This window comes from Neovison vison, chromosome 13 (genome assembly GCF_020171115.1).
Source record: "Neovison vison isolate M4711 chromosome 13, ASM_NN_V1, whole genome shotgun sequence".
Taxonomy (NCBI): Eukaryota; Metazoa; Chordata; class Mammalia; order Carnivora; family Mustelidae; genus Neogale; species Neogale vison.
Genome location: NC_058103.1, coordinates 103,117,651 through 103,124,651, shown reverse-complemented (window position 1 = coordinate 103,124,651; position 7,001 = coordinate 103,117,651). Strand labels below are relative to the sequence as shown.

Sequence of the window (7,001 nt, the reverse complement as noted above, 5' to 3'; positions counted from 1 at the left end):
AGGCTTCCAGTGAACAGTAGGCTCTTAGTGACGTTTTGGGGAGTCAAAAGTTATACGTGGATTTTTGACTGCGATGGGTCAGTGCCCCTAACCCTTGTGTTGTTCAAGGGTCAACAGTATGAAGCTCAAATATTTGGTTTGGGGTAAATCAGAGAAGGTTCCACAGAAGAGATGCTTTTCAGAATGGACCTTGACAGGTAGGGTTTCAGCAGACAGAGGAGGCAAGAAGAGTATTTGGGGAGAAGAGGCACCTGTCCCCGTCTCCCGCACTACAAGCAGGAGGAAGCGTAGGAAGCAGCACGTGGCTTGGTTTGAGGATTACACAGGGATTGCAGGGATTATGTAAGGATGTAAGGCAGTTTGGCAAACTCTGCATGAGTGTCACAGTCCCAATCCTCCACCCATGGGAGACGACATTAATTAATCACAGCCCACACCTTTCCAACCAGCCTCTGGAGTTCCTTCATGAGATGAGATCGATTTGCCATCCCTGGTGCAAGAGTGCAGAGATAAGCGAGGTAGAGCCTTGAATACCGTGTTGACTAGTTAGTAGTTAATTGGATAGGCAATGGGGAGCCATTAAAGTCTTGCAAGCAGGGGAGTGACATGGTGGGAAATGAGAACTGTGGTTCAGGGTAATTAACTTGGCAGTGTTATTTGGGATGGATTAGAATGGTTATAAGACTAAAGGCCAGTTATTTGGAAGGTTACTGTAATGGTGTAGGTGAACAATGTCTGGAACTGGAGTGGTGGCTATGGAAAGGAAGGGCACAGGTCACAGAGGTAGAATTTAAAGCACTTGGCAAGTATGTGAAGATGTAGAGAGCTAGGGCCAGTGGTGAGAGAGATGAGTCAAAGCTCACTTGGAGGTTCCCAGGAATTAGTTCGGAATAAGAGAAAACAAACTAGTGTTATCAAGAGGGAAGCCTGGGATTGATAAAGAGGTAGGGAGAGTCCTGGAGAATTTGGGAAGGGAGAGAACAGTCTGCAAAAAATGGATTTAGGCTTATCTCTTCTACAAAGTATAGATTTTCTAAGCCATCACCTGTCAGAGAACTCAGTAGTGCAAAGTAAAATAACCATTTTTAAGCAAACATTATTGCCCTTTGTCAACGAGCAGAGACTAAGGAAGGCTTCCATCTTTCCAAATATTTGAAAAATTGGAAAGCCTTAATTAGTAAGCAGACAAGGGGCATGAGGGAAGGAAAATATATAAACCTAATCACTGTGCTTTCCACGGTTTCAAATGCTTCCCCAATCCGGGTAATTTATACTTTAGTAACAATGATTGACAGTCAAGGAATGTATCTAACTCACTTTTATTTTTCCCTTGGGGAAAGCACTTTCGGTCCCAATTGTTTTAAATTGCAGAAGCAGTAATTGTTCTAGAGAGTTAGGAGGAATGGCTTTTTGGAGCTGGAATTTGCCGCTGAAGGGAATATGGATTCTGTCTTAATTGACTAAGGTCACTAGGGCCATTTTCAGGAAGGTTTTTCCAGGGTGAACAAATACCAGCTTAGTCAAAGGAGAACAGGAAAGGAACCAGTTGAAGGCTCAGGGGAATAGACTTAACCAGAAAAATGTTAATGAGTTGCTACTGGTACCTAAAAAGGAGCCAGGGATATGTTTTGAGCCACTTGTATCCCAAATAGAATTATTGGTGAAATTTAATATGAAAAACTATTTAAAATATTTTAAAATAAATATGGAGCAGTGGATATATTTTAAGATATTCACTTCTCCAGAGGCCCTCGCTTATTTATGAAACTGTGCACTTTGATATATTTGTTTACTTAGAAAAGTCAAGAGTGACAAGCTAGGTCAATTACATCAAGAACATTACTAACAGGCTAACCAATTGTAAATGGTGTGAAGGCTGTTCTGGAAATCTTGTGCTTTGATGTATGGGGCAACCCACACATCTGATTTGGGATGGAGGAGACAATCGGGGCATTGTTTGTAGGCGCCAACAGACAGGCTAAAGCCAGGGAACCTTGCAGACTGGATTAAGGTATCAGAACCGTTCACATCTCATTTACATCACTCGGAAGAGTGGACCACAGGTTTTGCTGATTTAACACACAGACCATGGCAAAGAGCATTGTGTATTTGAAATCACACCAATATCAGTAACAGTAACACAAATCATGTGTGAAGTTTGGCACATGGAGGTTCATCTTAAGGAATTATCTAACAAGCCCCCCCATTTTTAAAAAGCCTTTTTCCAAACTAGGAAGGTAGAAAAAGGAAAATGTTCCCTACTTCTTTCTCCCATCCCAACCCCCTAAATACACATATTTATGCCACCTTCTGGTATATAATAATATTTTTTATTGTCAAACTTTGTGAGCTTTCTGAAAGAAAGGTGGGGGTGTATGTTAAAAATGTACTGATTTCATCAGTATTTGGGCAGTCAGAAAGAATTGGTCAATTGAGCATTGAGACAGAGAAGTCAGGCTAATACCACCTGAATGTTTTCTACTCATTCAGTTTGTATTGTCCCTTCATATTGGAGTTTGGGGTCAAGGTAATATTGATACAATTCTCTACTTTCCTTTGATATTATTAAACACCTACTATGTGATGGGTGTGTTTCAATGGAAGGGAGGTGCAGAATGATGTCTACAATAATGTGAATTATTAAGAGCTGTTAATTATCTGAGCTTTATCACCGAGACATTATTAATGCCTCTCCAGTATATCTTTTATGGATGAGACTGCAGGTTTAATAGTGAGATTACCAGTGGGAATTGACAATTAGCAGCCACACAGAACTAGATGCAGTACGCCATATTACAACCAGCTTAGATAGTCATCAACCAAACAGACCAAAGTTTTCTTCAGGAGAAACTGCCCTGCCAGGTGGTTTCTGGATCCTTCTCAGAGAAAGCAGGGAAGGGGCTGCAAGCCACCTCTTTCAGCCACACCAGAAATTGGCTGTCCCGGGCGGTTCAAGACCTAAAACCTGTTTTAGACACAGATGTATCAAACCAATCTGGAAACCCACTGGGCGTCCCATCCCGAAGTAAAAAGTGCCACGTCCCCCCATCCTCCTCCTTCCTTGGGGTGTTGGGCCAGGTCGAATTCCTTTTTAGTTTCTCCTCAGTTCTGGGGTGGGCTGGCAGGGAGCTACCTGCGATTCCCCAACGTGGATGATCGCATTTGTCTCTTCTCAGTCTGGCTGCAGATGGGGACGAGTGCTGTTCCCGAGAGATTCTCAGAAGTAGGCACAGGATCATCTCGCTGATCTTCGTTTCAGTCTCTGGGCTGGGCAAAGGGGAGGATCGGGGCAAGAGAGCCTCTCCCCTCCAACCTCCCACCCGCCCCCAAATTGGCAGCCAGTCGGTGGCTCTCGGTCTGGGGTCTGGAGGGTGGGGAATGTGGGTGTGGGGGCCGGCTGGAGAAGCTCTCGCTAGCGCTGCCGGTGGCCAGACCCGCCTCCCAACCCCTCTCGGGCGCACACTTACGTCCACCCAGACACACTCCGCGCGCTCCCTCGCGCTCTCGCTCGCCCGCCGCCGCCGCCTGCTCTCTCCCTCCAGCTCTCCCCGGTCTCTTTCTCCCCCCCCCCCCACTTTTTTTTTTTTTTTTTTTTTTTTTGGTACCATAGAGTTGCTCTGAAAACAGAAGATAGAGGGAGTCTCGGAGCTCGCCATCTCCAGCGATCTCTACATTGGGAAAAAACATGGAGTCAGCTCCGGCAGCCCCCGACCCCGCCGCCAGCGAGCCGGGCAGCAGCGGCGCGGACGCGGCCGCCGGCGCCAGGGAGACCCCGCTGAACCAGGAATCCGCCCGCAAGAGCGAGCCGCCCGCCCCGGTGCGCAGACAGAGCTATTCCAGCACCAGCAGAGGTAGGAGGCTGCGAGAGGGGCTGAGGAGGGGGCGGCGGGAGCCCGGGAGCGGAGCGGGGGCCGGCCGGGAGCGGGCGCCCGGAGCGCGGGGTCCGGGGCCGCGCGCGAGCCTACAGCGGCGCCCCGAGCCCGGAGAGCCCCCTTCCCCTCCCCCCTCCGCCCCCCAGAAATGTTGCAAACTTTTGCAGCCCGTTCTCGGGTTGCGGGAGGAGAGGGGGGCGGGGGAGGCGGCAGGAGGGTTGACAGCCGGCGGGCTCACCCCCTGGCTTTGATTTTTCTGCGAAGAGAGGAGGAAAGCCGCGTAGTCCAAATTAAATACGCTCCCCCAAAATACGGAGAACCGGAGAGTGGGGGCCCAGGAAAGAAACTTTTAAAGCGGCAGTGTCCTTTTAAGAAGAAAAAAAAAAATCCGTTTATGGCCACCCTCCTCCCGCTTTACCTTTTCTCCTCTTGACAGTTTCGGCCCTGGCTGCCCCAGACGGGGTGTGTTTTCGGTCCCCCGCAGAGCTGAGGGGTTGCGGGAGGAGTGAGCGACCTGGGAAGCCCCGGGGGTGGAGAGGGGGCGCTCCTGGATCTCGGGGCGACGTGGGCACCTTCTCTGGAACGCGACGGTGGGCTTGGGATTTGGAGGAAGGGCTGGAGGAAGGGGGGTACGGGCGCGTGAGGTGCTCGCTAAGTTGTCTGGCGGGCGCGACGAGGGGAGATCCTCAAGTTTGCAGACCCGGGGTTCGCAGCTGGGCGCCCAGGCTGGTGGGGGGCGTGTGCGCGCCAGCGCGCGGAGGGCGGTGGTGCTGTGGGGCGCTCCACGCGCATTCGGAGTGAGCGCCTGCAAAAGCAAACAAGCAGAAACAGAAAGCTCGAAATGCACCCAAACTTATTTCTGCCCTGGGAATCCTTCCCTCTCTGAGGTTCAAGCGTTTCTGCTAGAACCTGGGAATGGTCAGCGAGAGTTGGATGCTGGTTGGATAGTGCGAGAGATGCCCCCCCCCCCAATCCCCCGAGCGATTTTTACACTTCATTTTGGAGCGTTTGTGCGGGGAGGGGGGGGGCGGGAGATTCCATTGCCCCCCTCCTTGCATTTTCCTAAAGTCGAGTGTTGGGGAAGGCTCACTCTCTTTTTCTTAAAGGTGTCGGAACCTGATGTGGGGGCTTTTCTTGGAGGTGGGGGATTATTTATTTGATTGCGTCTGGAGTTTGCAAAGAACAGGAGGAAGCTACGGCTTTAATTACTGTTGTAAATAATGTATAAATTACGCCTGTCACTCCGGAGGAAGCGGGCTCGAGCGAGCAGCCCAGGGCTGGGGATCAGGAGGATCTCCAGCCCGGGCTTGGGCACCGGCCCAGCGCGCCCCCTCCTCTTGACACTGGGCTTCTGGCGGCGATTGGGGAGGGCTGGAGAGAGGCGAGTGGGGGCCCGGGAGCCGCTCCCTTCCTCTCGATGTTATAGTTGGAGGTAGGAATATGGCTGATCATGTGCTGGCTGTTTTACAGTATTCACCCCCCCCCTTAGCCACACCCCCTGTCCGGGCGCTTTCCCATTCACGGAATTCGAGTACAGTAAAAGCCATCAGGATGACACACACGAAAAACATTTAATTAAAGACGATTTCCGAGGAGTGAACACGCGGAACCGCGGTTTCAGCGGGAGGGGGGTGCAGCAAGGGCTAGGAAGGGAGGGGGATCAGGGCCAGGGGCCGGGTCCTGCCGCCAGCTCCGTGAGTTTGTGTGTGGAGAGCTTTTGGCTGCAAAGAGTATATTTAGACCCTGAGACGGTGGATTTGGAATGCGAGCGGGTTATGTAACAGGGTTAATCAGAAACACTGGAGAAAATCCCCTTCATGTGTTTCTGAGTTTTTTTTTTGTTTTGTTTTTTAAGGGGGGGGGAATAGAATATAAGAAGCCACACTAATTTGTGGTTTGTGCTGTCACCATCCTCTCTCGTAACCTACCCCTCCCCTTTGTTATTAGCATCTTCAGGTGTCATTCTTGCCAGAAGGTGTTCTTGCAAGAGATCAGGGTGGCAGGCTGCAGAACCAACTAACAAATCCGTAACTTGCTGTTCTTGCAAATTATATAACGTTGAGGCATTCAGTACCACTAGCCCCCTAGGCTTAGCAAAAAGGGGTGAGGGACAAAGTAGGGGTGGGATGCACCCTATACAACTGACCTGTTGACCTTTGTCCCCTTGTCCCCTAGAGGGCCATCCTCCTCAGTTCACTCTCCTTTGAACCAACCCCTTATCCATCTCTCCAGGAGATTTACTAAGGGGAGGGAGAAGAGGTAAGGCCCAAACACTCAACTCACATCCTGCACGCAGGCACTAGGTTATATAACAGTCTGAATGGAAAAAGGAAGGTCAGAGATGGAGGCATCCTTTAGCTAACACAGCAGTAGTAATAGCTTCCAGAAATTATGTGCATTTGCAGACTTTAACCTCAGATGTAGTGTCTGCTCCTCAGGGATACCAATCTTTGTGTGTGTGACCTAGGGAGAAAAAGAGAGAAAGTGTAGGTATGCCTGGTAGATGAGAGTGATTTGAAAATGGGAAATGTTTGGGTTTTCAGATGATGTAATGGAGTTGGCAGAATATGCAAGTCGGCTCCCAGAGTGTAAGCAGCAAGAAAATTGGAGCTGGCATCCAGTATTAATGTTGCATAAATTACAATATCGGAAAGAAATTAACCTACACACTAGGTGATTACGCCTTTTTAATACTTAAAACAGAAAGGCACACAACTCAAAAGGAAAAGCAAACATCATCACCTTATAATTAGCATTTTCAACCTCAAGGAGGATTGAATGGAGTTCTTGGCATTGGGTGAAATGGGAAGCTTTTGGATTTGGGAGATGCCTTCCAGAGAGGTAGCAGGGTTCGCTTCCAGCCAACCAGTGTTTGCAGTCCCCAGAAACTGTGGTCTGGATTCTCATGACATTGAGGTGACCTCATGAGACATTACCTAGGTAGACTTGAAGCTGTTGTTGAATGCCAAACTCCTGGGAGTCCCCTTGTGAATGGGCTGCGTCCCCTTAGTGCCTGTGCTACCAGAATCAGATGAGTGACTTTGTAATCTGAAAGACGGACCTCCCCTGTCCTTAAAACTAGCAGGGAACATTAGCAGTTGTAATGAAACTGTCCTGTTTTCTGGGTGG

The 7,001-nt window shown here is 49.5% G+C and overlaps 1 long non-coding RNA gene across 1 annotated transcript; it reads right to left on the bottom strand.

Annotated features, from left to right (window-relative positions):
• Positions 1-2,125: 2,125 nt before the first annotated feature.
• LOC122892979 lies at positions 2,126-4,612 on the bottom strand. Its single transcript, XR_006381550.1, has 4 exons — positions 4,291-4,612; positions 3,606-3,668; positions 3,134-3,267; positions 2,126-2,965 (listed from the first exon to the last, which is right to left on the bottom strand). It is a non-coding gene; the product is annotated as an uncharacterized LOC122892979 (long non-coding RNA).
• Between the last annotated feature and the right edge of the window lie 2,389 nt (positions 4,613-7,001).